This window comes from Heloderma suspectum, chromosome 3 (assembly GCF_057233095.1).
Source record: "Heloderma suspectum isolate Gila_16-S chromosome 3, 16-S_ref, whole genome shotgun sequence".
In the NCBI taxonomy this organism is placed as follows: domain Eukaryota; kingdom Metazoa; phylum Chordata; class Lepidosauria; order Squamata; family Helodermatidae; genus Heloderma; species Heloderma suspectum.
In genome coordinates, this window is record NC_139460.1 from 2,359,567 (window position 1) to 2,375,975 (window position 16,409).

Below are 16,409 nucleotides of genomic sequence, written 5' to 3' on the forward strand. Positions count from 1 at the left end.
ACAACAGGGCTTTATTTGCATGTGTGATTGTTGAGTGCAGCAATATAAAAGTAGGATGTGTTATGTATATGTAAAACACAGCAGCCAGCCAGATTTTCCTCCCAAAAGGATCACAGTGAAAAAGAAAGCATTTCTGGCTCAGCAGCTTCCCTAAAGAACCTCAGAACTGTTCTTTCAAACTGTTTCATTCTGTGAAACTCCAGGAAAATTTCTTTAGGCTACTAGAATGGTGAACAAAAGGCCCAGGGAGAATGAGCTGAAGCCAGATGATGCATTTCTACTGCTGAAGCTCTACACCAAGACAACAGTCCGCCCAGAAGCCATACTTAAGAGCCACACTCTGAGCTCCCCAAAGAAAGAAGAGTTGGGTATGAGACCCACTAACTAACTAAATAAATAAAACACAGAATGAAAACTGCCCCCAAAATTGAAAAAAATAGTTTGATTTCAAAGTTATCAATTTAGAATAATAATTGTTTAAGTTAGAGAACAGTAGCAGTCAACAGATTAAAAGGTGTCTTGAAGCTTAAATAAATGTCCTTATCAAGGATGGGATGCACTCAGCATGTTCAGATTTTCCCAAACAAGTTAATTGTGGGGAAAAACTCTGCCCTCTGGAAACTGTAAGCCAGATCAAAAGGCTTTTGACAAAGTCCCTCACCAAAGACTCCTGAGAAAACTTAGTGGTCACAGAAAGACAGGTCCTCTTATGGATCAGTAGAGGGTTAAAGAACAGAAAGCAGAGAGTAGGAATAAATGGTAAATTCTCCCAATGGAGGGAAGCAAACAGTGGGGTCCCAAAAGGACCAAGGCTTTTCAACCTGTTCATAAATGATTTGGAATTAGGAGCAGTGAAGTGGCCAAGTTTGCCGATGACACCAAATTATTTAGGGTGGTTAAAACAAACAGGGATTGTGCGGAGCTCCAAAATGATCTCTCCAACCTGGGAGAAATGGGCATCCAAATGGCAAATGCGGTTCAATGTAAGCAAGTGTAAACAGAAGCAGATGGGGCGGGGGGAATCCCAACTTCAAGTATAACCTGATGGGATCTGAACTAGCGGTGACCAACCAAGGAAGAGATCTTGGGGTTGTGGTGGACAGCTCAATGAAGATGTCAACCCAGTGTGCGGCCGCTGTAAAAAAGGCAAACTCCATGTTAGGCATAATTAGAAAAGGAATAAAACTGCCAATATCATACTGCCTTTATACAAATCTATGGTGTGACCACACCTAGAATACTGTGTACAGTTCTGGCCACCACACCTAAATAAAGATATTGTAAAGCTGGAAAAAGTGCAGAAAAGGGCAACTAAAATGATCAAGGGGCTGGAGCACCTCCCCTGTGAGGGAAGGTTACAACAGCTGGGTCAGTTTAGCTTAGAAGAAAGGAAAAGTGAGTGAGGGGAGATATGATGGAGGTGTACAAAATTACACATGGTATGGAGAATGTGGATAGGGAGACATTTTCCTCCCTCTCTCACAATTCTAAAACCCAGGGCCATCTCATGAAGCTGATTGTTGGAAGATTCAGGACAGATAAAAAGAAGTACTTCTTCACACAGCACGTAGTTAAACTATGGAACTCGCTATCACAACATATAGCGATGGCCACCAATTTGGATGGCTTTAAAAGGGGGTTAGATAAATTCCTGGAGGAGGATATCAATGGTTACTAATCCTGATGGTTATGTGCTGTCTCCAGTATCAGAGGCAGGATGCCTATGTATACCAGTCGCTGGGGAACATGGGCGAGAGGGTGCTGTTGCACTCGTGTCCTGCTTGTGGTTTCCTGGTCGACAGCTGGTAGGCTGCTATGTGTACAGAATGCTGGACTGGACAGGCCCATGGTCTGATCCAGCATGGTTCTTCTTATGTTCTTATCATGTTCTCTAGACCTTGTGACTGTGTCAGAGAATTACAGAACCCCAGAAGTGCAGGCCCAGAGGCATCCTCAAACCCAACCTCCTGCCCAAAGAAGAGCTGTCACAATTTCCTGAACACATCAACCCATATAATGAACGTGTTTTACGAAGTCATTATAAACCCACATCTCCTGCAACCCCTCCTCTTTCTGCTTTCGTCTCACTGATTCACATAACCTTTCTATTGCAATTGCTTGGCAGCTTTTATTCTTGCAGTTCCACTCCAACACAAGTCTCGGAAGAGAGAGCCTGGTCACAGAATCTGGAATGTGCCCTGCAGGCATCTCTGCCAAGCCTTTTCTCCTGCCATCCAGGGATCCAATTTCATTTCTAAAATATTTTCAGCCTGAGCACCTCCGTGTCAAATGAAGCTTTAGGAGTTGCTCTGCAGGAGTGAAGCACAGTATGCAGGCGAGCACAGGCAAAAGAGTCACAGAGGTAGGTGAGTGTGTGGTCCTGTGCACGTCTGCCACAACACATGCCAACAAACTTGCAGAGCACAATCCATCCCAAGCACTTCACTCTCTTTGTCTGTTGTGAGGCAATGCTGGAGTCAGTAACTCAGTGCTGCTCCTGCTAGCTGGGATGAGTTGCACTTTGCAACCTTAGTTCAAGAAAGGAAAGGTACTGCTTGGTCTGACCTCTCTCCCTGCTATTATGCCACACAATTCGCCTGTTAAGCAGTGAAGGAGTAAAGCATATCTCCACAAAATTGCTGCTCTGCATTTTCTGGGACAGAGAAACGGCTCAACATTTCAACCTTAGCTCTATAGCTTTTAGCTCTAAAGCTATAGTGATTTAGTGATTTCCAAATCTGCCCAGTACCCTTTCCAAATCAACATTTCTGCTGAGAGATGCCTGTATGTTGCAAAGGACTTGAGGAGTGTTCTAGTGTGCACACTCAGCTCACTCAGGGTGCAGACTAGTCCTGATGGGCTTCACTGATACCCTGTGTGAACTGTGAGCATATCTTAGAGCAGGCCCAACACCTCCCTAGGTCCGTGCCTTAAAGGGGGAGATCAGTAGTGAAATGCAAGATATCTTACAGAGAAATGCAGGTTGCTTACCTGTAGCTGTCGTTCTTAGAGTGGTCACTTGCGCATTCACACATATGGGCCCTGCACCTGCCCAGAAGCTTGTTCAGGAAACTTCTAAAGCTGAGGAAAACATTTTTGGCAGGAACCCTCCCCCACCATCCACTGTGCATGCCCCAGCAGGTGTCTGCCCATCTCCTCAGTTCCTTGAGACCAACTAGCTGACTTCTTTACCAAGAAGAATTTCTCACACCGGCATCGATAACAATACTGACATCAACACCAACGCAGGGATGGTGGGTGGGTTGTGTTAATGCACAGATGACCACTCGAAGAACTACAGGTAGAGGTAAGCAACCAGCATTTCTTCTTCGTGATCTCTGTGCATCACCCATATGGGCAAATAACACACTTACCAGAGGTAGGGAGAATGATAGAATAGTAGGGCGGGAAGGGGCCTATAAGACCATTAACCCCTTGCGTGCAGGAATCCAAGTCAAAGCATCCCTGACAAGTGGCTGTCCAGCTTCGTCTTGAATGCCACCAGTGTGGGAGAGCCCACCACCTCCCTAGGTAATTGGTTCCATTGTCATATTGCTCTAACAGTCAGGAAAATATCCTGACATTCAGCCAGAGTCTGGCTTCCTATCACTTGAGCCCATGATTCCATGTCCTGCACTCTGGGAGGATCGAGAAGAGATCCTGGCCTTCCTCTCTGGGACAACCTTTCAAGTCCTTGAAGAGCACTATCATGTCTCCCCTCAGTCTTCTCTTCTCAAGGTTAAACATGCCCAGTTCTTTCAGTCTCTCTTCACAGGACTTTGTTTCCAGTCCCCTGATCATCTTTATTGCCCTTCTCTGAACCCTTTCCAGTTGGTCTGCATCCTTCTTAAAGTGTGGTGGCCAGAACTGGACACAGTACTCCAGATGAGGCCTAACCAGGGCTGAGTAGAGGGGAACTAGTACTTCCCGGGATTTGGAAGCTATGCTTCTATGAATGCAGCCCAAAAGAGCCTTTGCCTTTTTTGCAGCCACATCACATTGTTGGCTCATCTTCAGCTTGTGATCGACAACAATTCCAAGCTCCTTCTTGCTTGTCGTGTTGTTGAGCCACATATCCCCCATCTTCTAACTGTGCATTTGGTTTCTTTTTCCTAGGTGCAGAACTTGGCATTTATCCCTATTAAATGTCATTCTGTTGTTTTCTGCCCAGCACTCCAGTCTATCAAGATCACTTTGAATTTTGTTTCTGTCTTCCAAAGTATTAGCTATCCCGCCCCATTTTGTGTCATCTGCAAGTCTGATCAGCATTCCCTGCACCTCCTCCTCCAAGTCGTTAATAAAAATGTGGAAGAGCACTGGGCCCAGGACTGAGCCCTGCGGTACCCCACTCGTTACCTCTCCCCAGTTGGAGAAGGTCCCATTGATAAGCACTCTTTGAGTCCGATTCTGTAGTCAACTGTGGATCCACCGGATCGTTGTTTCATCTAGCCCACTTCGAGCTAGTTTGCTCATCAGGATATCATGGGGCACTTTGTCGAAAGCTTTGCTGAAGTCGAGGTATATGACGTCTATTGCATTCCCACGGTCCACAAGGGAGGTTACTTGATCAAAAAATGAGATCAGATTCATCTGGCAGGACTTGTTTTTGACAAATCCATGTTGGCTTCGAGTACGGATACACCTTGATCCCTTGAGCGTGCAGATATGCACAAACCACAGCCACACATTTCATAAACACCCTTGGAGTGGTGGCCAATCTGAAAGGGAGCACCGTGAATTGGAACATCTCCTTCCCAATAATAAAATGAAGGTACTTCTGGTAGTCGTCTCTGATGGCAATCTGGAAGTAAGTGTCTTTAAGATCCATTGCTGTGAACCAGACACCTTGACTGAGGAGAGGCATAAGAGTGGCTAATGTAGTCATCGGAAACCTCCTTGTGAGTATGAACTGGTTGAGATTTCAGAGTTCCAAGATGGGTCCAAGTCCTCCATCCCTCTTCGGTACCATGAAGTAGAAGGAACTGCCTCCCTCCCCAGCTATTAGCCTGCATGGAAAAACTCTTCAAATGGTCCCCTTTCCAAGAAGTGTATCTGTCTCTTTCTGCAGTATTCTCAATGACGCAGTCACTTTTACAGTACCAAGAGGAGGGAGGACTTCAAATTCCATCTGATACCCAAACTGGACGATGCTGAGGACCCACATTTCCAAAGTTGTAGCCATTCAGGTGGGTAGAAAGCAAGAAAGGAGGGAACCAAAAATTGGAAAAACGAACTTGTGATGAAGTTGGTGCGGAACCAAGTCAAAGTCTCTTTCTGGTGGAAACAACTTGGCTGCTGTTGTTTTCTCTGTAACTGCTAGTGAAACCTGGGCGTTTGATCCTGTTATTGATGGTGCTGATAGAACGGCTGCTGTTAAAATCATTTCCTTTGTCGATACGGTTTGGGCTGATATTGCTGCAATATCCCCATCTTCTTCGCTGTGTTTTTCACCTTCTGTATGGTGTTGATTGCTTCATCAGTTCTTGCATTAAAGAGGCTCTCCTCATCAAAGGAGAGATCCTTGATTTGGGATCTTGCTTCCGGGATTAAACCCGCTGACCTAAGCCAGGCATGTCTCCAAAGAGCTACTGCACTAACCATCACTTTTGCATCTCAATCCTCCTGGTGTTAATTTGTTGATGCAACAATTTTAGCGCCTCAGACTGATTTGGGGGGGGGACTCCTGTTGATGATCTGGCAGATATCACAGAGTGACCCAATTTTCTCCCATAAGAAACATTGGTACCTTGACATCGTGGCTTGATAATTGGCCACTTGAAGTCCCAAAGCAGAATAATAGCTTCTCTTGCCCAACAAATCCAAGTGGTGCCCCTCCTTATCATCTCGTGAGGCATGAATCTTCTGAGACTTCCCTTGTGAAGATTTCACAATAATTTATTTAATTTAATAAATAAATAAAATTGAATTAGGGCAAGGATAAGTGACTAAAAAACCCACATCGTTCTCCTGCACCTTATATAGAGACTCCAACCTCTTCGATGTGTGGGTCATGGATAAAGGGGCCTTCCATGATTCCTTCAATGTTTGGAGTAGAGTTGGCAAAAATGGAATAGAGACTGGAGTTGATGCTTCAATGTATACAGCATTGAAGACCAGATCTTGTAATTTTTCCGCAGGTTGTTGGGTTTCTGTTCCCAAAGACTGGGCCATTCTCAGAATTTGGTGGGCAAAATGAAAGAGATCTTCCGAAGGCAAAGCTCCTTCCTGTGTACCCATTATATCATCCGGTGAAGAGATCGAAGGCTGAACAGAAGAGATCAATGAAGAATCTGATTGATAGACCTCTAGTGTCAAGGGCTCCTTGGAGGGCTCTCTCAGTCTAATCTAGTAGCCAAGTCTAGACGCAGACAAAGGGATTCTTTTCAAAGCTTTATTCTTCTTTTACAACTTACAACTCTACAGGTAGCAACTAGATCTGAGCAGCAGCATCCCTATGCCCTAAGTTGGAACAGTTGGTCACCGTTTGAAAGGCAATTACTGGCAGACCCCTGAATATAAGGACTAGGGAGAATCCCTCCCCTTTTCCCTTGGATCCTCTGGGCGCAACCGTTCTTTGAGCGCCAACCGGGCGCTACGCCTCCTTTCCGTGCTCTCCATTTGGCGCCGCTCTCTGCGTCTGCGCTGCTATCGGATAGTCTGCTATCGGTGCTGGGTCACTCCCTGGACTGCTTTCTAATCTAGGAATGTTGGTGGGAGGAATCTCTGTCAGCTGCGGGCCCTGGGAAAAAGGGGCGCGCTCCTCTCCCAGGAGCGACTGCTCTTCCTCCGAATCAGAACTACTCTGGGATTCTATGGGCTCAGTGTCCACCCTGACATCTATCAACTGCAAAGTTGCTTCCCATGAGTTGTCATCCCACTCTTCTCCTTTGGTACATTGGAGAGGTTGCAGGGGGATGGACTCTACCTCCAGTTGGAGGTAGAGTTTCAGTAGCAACTGGTGGCAATCCGCTCCCAGAGGATGGTCTACCTCTTAATGAAGAGAAATGAGCAGGGCCAGAAGAGGAGGCAGAAACAGATCCTCTCCTGGCGGCTTTGAAACTGTTGCCTCTGGTACCCAACAATACCGCAGAGAAGTGGCCCCAAGATATCGGGTACATACAGTAAAAGGTTCTGCTGCACCTCGCCGATCCTCATATGGCTACTGCATCAGTGGGGAAGGCGGCCAATCGTAAAACCTATTCCAGTCCTGAACAGGGGATCGTGGTCCGTAATACCTGCCCGTATCATAACAATCGTGGTATGGCAGTCCCGACCTCTCAGATCGAATGGAGTCTTGTGAAATATCACAAAGAAACCTTTCTCTCGCTACCCAGAATGAAGGAATTTGTGGTTGCTGTGGAGAATAATGAATTATTGTTGGGGGAGACAGGTCTCTTATTTCACCCTCTGATGTTGACGCCATATGCATCTGCTCCTGCAACGATATCAACGGAGCTCTCAGTACCAACGTCAATACCAATGGAGCTCTTGGTATAGGAGAGTCCAATAGTGGTGGAGGCAGCAGAAACTGAATCAGCTGAACTGTAATAGACTCAGGCACTGGCTTTTCATGTGATTTAGTCTTTTTCTTTTTCTTGACTTTGCCTAAGTCCTAGGCACTCTAGCCTTCTTTGAAGGTTTCTTTGCGGTGGAAACTGAGGGAACAGCCAAGAGTAGGTGGGTCCAGCTGGCCCATGGTTACAGCTGGGGACTTAGAACGTGGAGGTGACAATGTCTGCAATTTCTCCACCATTGCTCTAGGCTGTGTGTTGGCAGCTTTTGAAGGAGTGGAATCCACAGCTTCCTTTGCCTTTTTTCACAATACAGCTTTTAAGCGGTCTGATCGATCAGTCTGCTTTGTGAAACTAATACAATGAAGGCAGGTCTCCACAACATAAGCTTCACACAGGCAAAGCAAACAAAGGAAAGTTTGTCAGTGGGGGGTAGCTTGCTGCTGCACTGAGTACATTTTCAAAAAGGGACTTCAATGGTCACACACACCTCTCAGCTACCTGAGATCACAAAGAAACCAAGAAAGATCAACAGTTTACTAATCTAATTATTTTTTTAAGATAGGAAGAAGAAAAAGAAGAAAAGAAAAACAACCTAACTACCTCAGCTCAATAGAAAAAACTATAGAAGTGATGACGTTCCCAATGAAATATCCTTTCAGAAAGGCAGTCAAAAGAGAACTGAAGAGATGGGTGGCAGCCCTCTGGGACATGTGCAGTGGACAGTGGGGGAGAGCTTCCACCTCAGCTATAGAAGTTTCCCGAAAGAGACTCCGTGCAGGCGCAGAGCCCATATGTGTGATGCACAGAGACTACAAAGAAGAACCTTGTTTGCCTCTACTGATCTTCTCACTGAGGAACCTAGGTAGGCTTCCAAAGAATCACACATTTCCCACAACACTGTTTGAAAATCATTGCTCTAAAGCCACAGAATCCCTTGTTTCCATTTCTGGAGAGCTTTGCATCCAATGACATAAGCACACTACTTTATTTAGTTGTTGTTTATATACTGCCCTTCATAATATTTATCACAGGGGAGTTTAAATTAAATGTAATTTAAAACAAAACAAGAATAAAATAGACAATAAGCCAATTAAAAGTAACAAACAACATAATTAGCAGAATGCACAATTCAAATAGCAAAGTAGACATTTCAATTCCAGTGTTTTCACATATAGCATCCTCTGAATACTATTTTAAAATACAAACCATTAAAACGCCTGAAAGAATAAACTTGTCTTAACCTGACACCTAAAAGATAATACACTGGGTGCCAAGAGAGCCACAACTGGACTGGCACAAATGAGAAAGCCTTTTTCCCCATTACATTTCCCACCTGGCAAAGCAATGCAATGCTTTGGCATGCATGGCTCCTTTCCCTTCCACTGATTTCTTTGTGGTGTTCAGAACACATGAAGAACTCCAGCTGGGATGAAGGTGGGCAGACTGAAGTAGAGTTCAGGCAAGGTAGAGGTGATGCTTGTAGGGAATGCATGTGGCCCAGAAATGATTCATTGACCTGAGATGGAGGGATTAAGTGTGCTGATCAGGTAAAGCGCCCAGGCTTGCTTCTGTGCCCAGGCTTGCTGTTTGAGAAGCTGTTGCTCGAGTGCCTTTTATCATCTGCTCTTCGTGTGGAGGTTCTATTGCTTTCAAGACATGGATGATCTTCTGTACCAATTCATACTTCTGTAACTTGATTACTGCCGTGCATTCTACTTAGGGTTGCTCTTGAAGATCACTCAGAAGCTTCAGCTGGTAAAGAATGCAGCTCTCTCTCTCTCTCTCTCTCAACAGTTACTGGGAAGCATGCTCAAATTCAGTCTGTTCAGCACCAGCTACATTAATTACCTATTTGCTTCCAGGTTCAATTAAAGCGTGGGTTTTAACCTTTAAAGCCCTAAATAGCCTGGGACCCAGGTACCTAAATGACCATCTTTCCCTGTATTATCCCAATTGAGATCAGGTCAAAAAGCACTGCTCACTGTTCGATCCTCATATCAGATTATGACAATGCAGTTAGGAGCAGGGTTTTTATTGCTGTGGCTCCTAAGCTCTGGAAAACCCTACCATGTATGGAGTCTTGTCCTTCCATAGTCTGTTTTTGTGTCTAGCTTTCTAATTGTTCTAGAGTAGCCTGTGCCTGGCCCTTACTCACTGGAGGTTAAAAACAGAGTCCCACTGGTATGGAAGTGTGTGTTACAAGACAAATAAATGGGGGGGAAAAGTTTAAAAAGAAAATGTTAGGGGCCTCCCCCTTGACCTCCCCAAGCAGATCCATGAATACAGCACCCACCATTTACAAAGTGCCTAAAGAACAAGTATATATCCCAGGGCTTCATTATTAAAAATAAGGTTCAATGATGAAGTCAAAGTAGGATTATTCCTAGGTTCTGCATTCTGACAAAACTGTAAACCTTTGTCCAGAGAGGCTCTCAAATCAATTTCAGTACCTTCTATATCTTAGCCCCCAATGTTGTTCAGTCGTTCAGTCGTGTCCGACTCTTCGTGACCCCATGGACCATAGCACGCCAGGCCTTCCTGTCCTGCGCTCTCTCCCGGAGCATGCTCAAGTTCATATTCATTGCATCGGTGATGCTATCTAGCCATCTCATCCTCTGCCGTCCCCTTCTCCTTTTGCCTTCAGTCTTTCCCAGCATCAGGGTCTTTTCCAGGGAGTTTTCTCTTCGCATTAGGTGGCCAAAATATTGGAGCTTCAGCTTCAGTATCTGTCCTTCCAATGAGCAGTCAGGGTTGATTTCCTTTAGGATGGACTGATTTGACCTCCTTGCAGTCCAAGGGACTCGTAGGAGTCTTCTCCAGCACCACAGTTCGAAAGCATCAATTCTTTGGCGCTCAGCCTTCCTTATAGGCCAGCTCTCACAACCATACATTACTACTGGGAAAACCATAGCTTTGATTAGACGGACCTTTGTCGGCAAGGTGATGTCTCTGCTTCTTACTATGCTGCCTAGGTTGGCCATAGCTTTCCTCCCAAGGAGCAAGCGTCTTTTAATTTCATGGCTACAGTCACCGTCTGCGGTGATCTTGGAGCCCAAGAAAGTAAAATCTGTCACTGCTTCCATTTCTTCCCCTTCCATATGCCAGGAAGTGATGGGGCCAGATGCCATGATCTTAGTTTTTTTAATGTTGAGTTTCAAACCAGCTTTTGCACTCTCCTCTTTCACCCTCAACAAGAGGCTCTTGAGATCCTCTTCGCTTTCTGCCATTAGGGTGGTATCGTCTGCATATCGGAGGTTGTTGATAATTCTCCCAGCAATCTTAATTCCGACCTCTGATTCATCCAACCCGGCATTTCTCATGATGTACTCTGCATATAAGTTAAATAAGCAGGGTGACAATATACAGCCTTGTCGTACTCCTTTCCCAATTTTGAACCACTTGGATGTTCCATGTCTGGTTCTTACTGTTGCTTCTTGACCCTCGTACAGGTTTCTCAGGAGACAGGTAAGGTGGTCTGGTACTCCCATCACTTTCAGAATTTGCCACAGTTTGTTGTGATCCACACAATCAAAGGCTTTAGCGTAGTCAATGAAGCAGAAATAGACGTTTTTCTGGAATTCTCTTGCTTTCTCCATGATGCAGCGAATGTTGGCGATTTGATCTCTAGTTCCTCTGCCTCTTCGAAACCCAGCTTGTACTTCCGGTAGTTCTCGGTTCGCATACTGCTGAAGCCTAGCTTGTAGGATTTTGAGCATCACCTTGCTGGCATGTGAAATGAGCGCAATGGTGCGGTAGTTTGAACACTCTTTGGCGTTGCCCTTCTTTGGAATTGGAATGTAAACTGACCTTTTCCAGTCTTGTGGCCACTGTTGAGTGGCCACAAGATATAGCCCCCAATAGTGACCTCAAAATAACACAAGCAAACAGGAATGAGCAAGTTGTGCCACACCAGAGATGTACACAGTATGGATGAGCCCAGACAAACCAAAGAAGTGAGGAAAGCCATGTCTCATCTTATGGCTTCCCTACCTCAGTTGTGGCAATCCGGCTCCAAGCATGAAGCCAATCAAGCCAGAAAACAGGAGCCGCTGCATCAACAACAGTATCACAAACAGTCAGAGTGGCCCAGGGTTCCCCATGATTAATCTGGAGCAGTGGGCTTCTGTGCATTGCTAGAACGTCAACGAATATATAACAAATTAGTCAAATTCTTTGCCCTGGGAATTCCATTCAGATCTCCTGAAGTAGAAAAGAAAAGGTTATGAGAGAGAGAGAGCTTGCAAAATCCCTAGAGATTTTCATAGGCAATTGCTGAGCACAATACATATACAATGTAAATGAAAACAGACTGGTGTTTCTGCTTCATATTTTGGCAAGCAGGGCAATAGGCGGGGAGCCTCAACAACAACACAGCCCAACCCAAGGTTTGTCTATATGCATTCCTGGGATTGTTTAAGATGTTTTCCCTTTTTCCAGGACACTCTGCTCGCTGCAAACTAGCCAGAACAAAGCGACAGCTAATTAGAAGCCAATCTCAAGACTTTGGCAAGTTGATATGAGTGCAGGCAGTCCTTCGGATAAGCTGGGCCCAAACCATTCAGGTCTTTTAAAGGCTAAAACCAGCAACTTAAATTTGACCCAGAAACTAATAGGCAGCCAGTGTAGTTGGTGCAGAATAGTTGAAATATGATCTGAACACCTAGTTCCTACCAGCATTTGTGCCGCTGCATTCTGCACTAATTGAAGTTTCTGTACCATCTTTAAGGGCAGCCCCATGTAGAGGGCATTACAATAATCTAGCCTGGAAGGAAACAAGGCATGTATAACAGAAACAAGTCCCTTTTTTCTAGATATGTCTGCAGTTAGTGCACCAGCTCAAGCTGGTAAAAAACATTCCTGGCTACTGCTGAAACCTTTGCTCCCCTAGAAAGTGCTGAATCCAGGAGCACTCCCAAGCTGCACACCTGGCCCTTTAGGGGGACTCCAACCGTTCCAGAACCAGTTGTACACCACCATCCAGATCAATGGATTTCCCAACACACAACACTTACATCTTTCAGCTTGTTTGCCCTCATCCAAGCCAGAACTGCTCCACTGCCTCTTTGGGATAAGAAGATGAGAGAGAGGTAGAGTTATGTGTCATCCATATAATGACAACAGTTTAGCCCAAACTTCTGGATTACTTCACCCATCCACCTACACTGATGTGGTGGCAGTGACAACAACTACTACTACTAATAATAATAAAATGTCCCATTAAAAAAACTACAGAGTTATGCCAAATTCTGCTCTACATGTAAGTGTATCCAACAAAATTGAGCAGGTAAATTAAAATGGAAACAATATTAATTGATTTAGAAACCATATTAATTGATTTAGAAACCATATTAATTGATTTAGAAACCATCTGGACTTGCTGAGGGGACCACATAAAATAAAATAAACTGAAAAGCAAATTTAAAAACACATTTATATCCTGCATTTCTGCCATCATGGAACTCCAGGCAGCATGCTTGATGTTCCCAGCCAGATGGTCTCTCATCCAAGCAATGACCATTCCCAGGTGGTTGCATCCCCTGCCTTCTGGTCATAACCAAGATTGTTGTATAATTCTCCAGAAACAATGTAGCCAAACTTCATTGGGTTAACACCACTTCAGTCTCTCTTTCTGTATTATTTTTTCGGTTTGGCAGGAGTTCTGTGCACCCTGAAAGCTCGCTTCTAGCACTTCAAACATTATTTGGTTCACTAAAAGGTATCAGTTCACTTACTCCATATTTTGTAAGTCAACAGCCCTGATCCTAAACATAATCAGTAAAAAGCAAGTCCCACTTAATTCACTGAAGCTTATTCCCGTGTAAATGAACAGGATTGTGCCTAATTAGTATTTAAGGTAAGTATAATTAATCTTCGTAGTTACCAATGCTTTTCATGTATCTTTATAAATCGCTGGTTTTGACACCACTTGACACCTGGCCAAGTGTCACAAAATGATTGATAGCTGCTGATGTGGAACACTTGAGCTGTTCAGCCTTGCGTCTGGGATCTTTTTCCCTGCCCATTTGTACTTTGAGACACAAACATTTGATGAAAAATAGGAGACACATTTGCAGTCATGGAGGCAGGTCTGCAACTTAATCACAGCATCTTTATCAAAGCAAAATGTGAAAAGCAATGGAAGAAGTGGCTCACTGGGCTACCTGGGGGTAGAGACGTGACAGCCCAGGAAAAAAAAAAACGGAAAAATTCGGGGGGGGGGGGGAGTTTTTTTTCCAAGGATCATTTTTGTTTTTTTCTGAAAAAACTGAAAAGTTGAACAGCTTTGGATTATGAAATATTTTCTTTTAGAATTTAAGACAAAGTATCTATATATTGTTACCCAGCCTTTACTCCCCACAAAATGATTTCTTAAAACTATGTAATTAAGAACACTTTTATAGAAAGACTAGAGATGTAGTATGTCTGAATATAATGAAGCCATGGGAAAAAACATTGTTTTAATCCTCTCTGTAAGATTCCCAGCATAGTTAGTTCTTTCACGCTTTATTAAAATTATTGATCTAAAGTATATTTTACTGATAGACATTTATGCTCAATTTCCCAGCATGTGAGTTGAGTCACCATTGTGCATTCTCAACAGTTTGGGTTTTTTGTTTCTGATGCACTGTCATTTAATGTAGTTCTAATCTATTCAGACAATAATTACAAATTTACTGAGTTTACTTTTAAAAACTTTAAAATATAATGATAATTTTATGCGCAAACTAAGTCGCAAATAACTTTAGGAACAGAAGGGCTGCTTTACATTCCCAAAGCAGCCCTCCCCAACCTGGTGCCCTCTGGAGGTTTTGGACCACAGTGCCCAACATTCCTGACTATTGGCCATGCTGTCTGAGGGTTATGGGGGGCTGATGTCCAAAATATCTGAAGGGCATCAGGTTGGGGAGGGCGGTCTTAAAGCAATAATGTGATTGTAGATCTGTAAAGAGCGCTTAAAAAATAAGTATTGCTTATTTTCCAATATTTCCAATTTTCTTGAACCCCCCCCGAACAAAACTGTTTTTTACCCAGGGCCTCAAAATTTCTGGAAAGTTTACATCTCTACCTGGGGGCCAGAGTTATACCTTGTTAATAAACATTTCAGTTTGTGGATGATTCGAGTGCTGTACTGGGCAATGCTCGCAAGTTTGTTCATACATTTTAATACACCCCATCTCAGCTTGTGAAAACATAATTTGCATTTATTAAAATAATTGCCTTGCTTGGCTCTACTTTCAGCCTAACTCATTGGGCTTGAGGCAGTTTCCCCCCACAATTTAGGCAGCCGGAATGTTTTAATTCTGCCCAGTTTGTGCTATCCGTTTCACTTCCCAGTTCTCATGCTCTAGTTAATATCATCTAGCTAAAAATGACAGGAGTCAAGGTTTGCAGCACTGGGGGTGCACAAAGGGTTTCAGCTTTCTCAAAACACAATGGCTGTGAGAGATCGCTTTCAGCCAAAATACAGGATGATGGGTTCAGTGGAGAGCACAAGAAGAACTTGAAGCTGTTCTTGTTTGAGGCAGCCATTGTTCCTTTTCTCTCAAAATCATGTACGGGGAACTGAACTCTTTGGACTAGACTCCTTTTAAAGATTCTATTGACCAGGCTAGCACAGTTCAACTACAGAAGAAAGACCCAGGGATACTGTCAGGGATACTCTGACTTGGATTCCTGCATTGAGCAGGGGGTTGGACTCGATGGCCTTGTAGGCCCCTTCCAACCCTACTATTCTATGATTCTATGACCCTCCAGTTCACATTCCAGATTACTTATCGCTGGCCACACCAACAGAGTTGTTTCCTCACAGGCAGACACTGGCCGGAAACTCCATTTTATAGTATTTATAGTTCTGTATTTATTGAGAGATTTATAGAGGTCTATTAATAGCCTAACATAAAATTATGCAACCCCCTCCTACACAGCTCCAGGAGAGGCAGAAAGTCTATGGTTTTTGCAACCACGTACAAATATTTAGAAGCTGAGGACACACACCCTGTCCGAGAGCATCAGGCTTCCTCCATCCCCAGCCTTTATCCCCTCGTTTGAGTCTTCTGTTGGCTTGCCCTGGCCCATCCTTTCCACAGGTTTCATAATCAACCACTGAAATCCACAAAGCCTGCACAATGCACAACATACCAAGCCATCTACCAAACCAAGTTTAAAATGTGGTTATTGTTATCATATAAAGCCCTAAACAACTTGTGATCAGATTACCTTAGGGATCATAGAATCATAGAATAGTAGGGTTGGAAGGGGCCTACAAGGCCATAGTCCAACCCTATGGGCCCTTTGGACTTTTAACTGGCTGTCATACCCTTCTGTATACCCAGTACTCAGTCCTCACTTGAGGCTATGTTTATTTACACCTTCATCATAGAATCATAGAATAGTAGGGTTGGAAGGGGCCTATAAGACCATCGAGACCAAACCCCTGCTCAATGAAGGAATCCAAGTCAGAGCATCCCCAACAGATGGCTGTCCAGCCTCATCTTGAATGCCTCCAGTGTGGGAGAGCCCACCACCTCCCTAGGTCATTGGTTCCATTGTCGTATTGCTCTAACTGTCAGGAAGTTTCTCCTGATGTTCACCCAGAATCTGGCTTCCTGTCACTTGAGCCCATTCTTCCGTGTCCTGCACTCTGGGATGATCGAGAAGAGATCCTGGCCTTCCTCTCTGGGACAACCTTTCAAGTACTTGAAGAGCGCTATCATATCTCCCATCAGTCTTCTCTTCTCAAGGCTAAACATGCCCAGTTCTTTCAGTCTCTCCTCATAGGGCTTTGTTTCCAATCCCCTGATCATCTTTGTTGCCCTTCTCTGAACCCTCTCCAGTTTGTCTGCATCCTTCTTCAAGTGTGGTGCCCAGAACTGGACACAGGACTCCAGATGAGGC

General features: G+C 44.3%; 1 protein-coding gene across 10 annotated transcripts in view; it reads right to left on the reverse strand.

Annotated features, from left to right (window-relative positions):
* Positions 1 to 16,409, reverse strand: part of STIM1 (stromal interaction molecule 1) — a 172,528-nt gene that overhangs the window by 115,638 nt on the left and 40,481 nt on the right. Inside the window, exon 2 of one of the 10 annotated variants that reach the window (XM_084842249.1) lies at positions 12,527 to 12,575. The exons of the other annotated variants lie outside the window; for them this stretch is intronic. The gene's annotated coding sequence lies outside the window, so the exon portion shown is untranslated. The remainder of the gene's footprint in view (positions 1 to 12,526; positions 12,576 to 16,409) is intronic. 10 annotated transcript variants of the gene reach the window in all.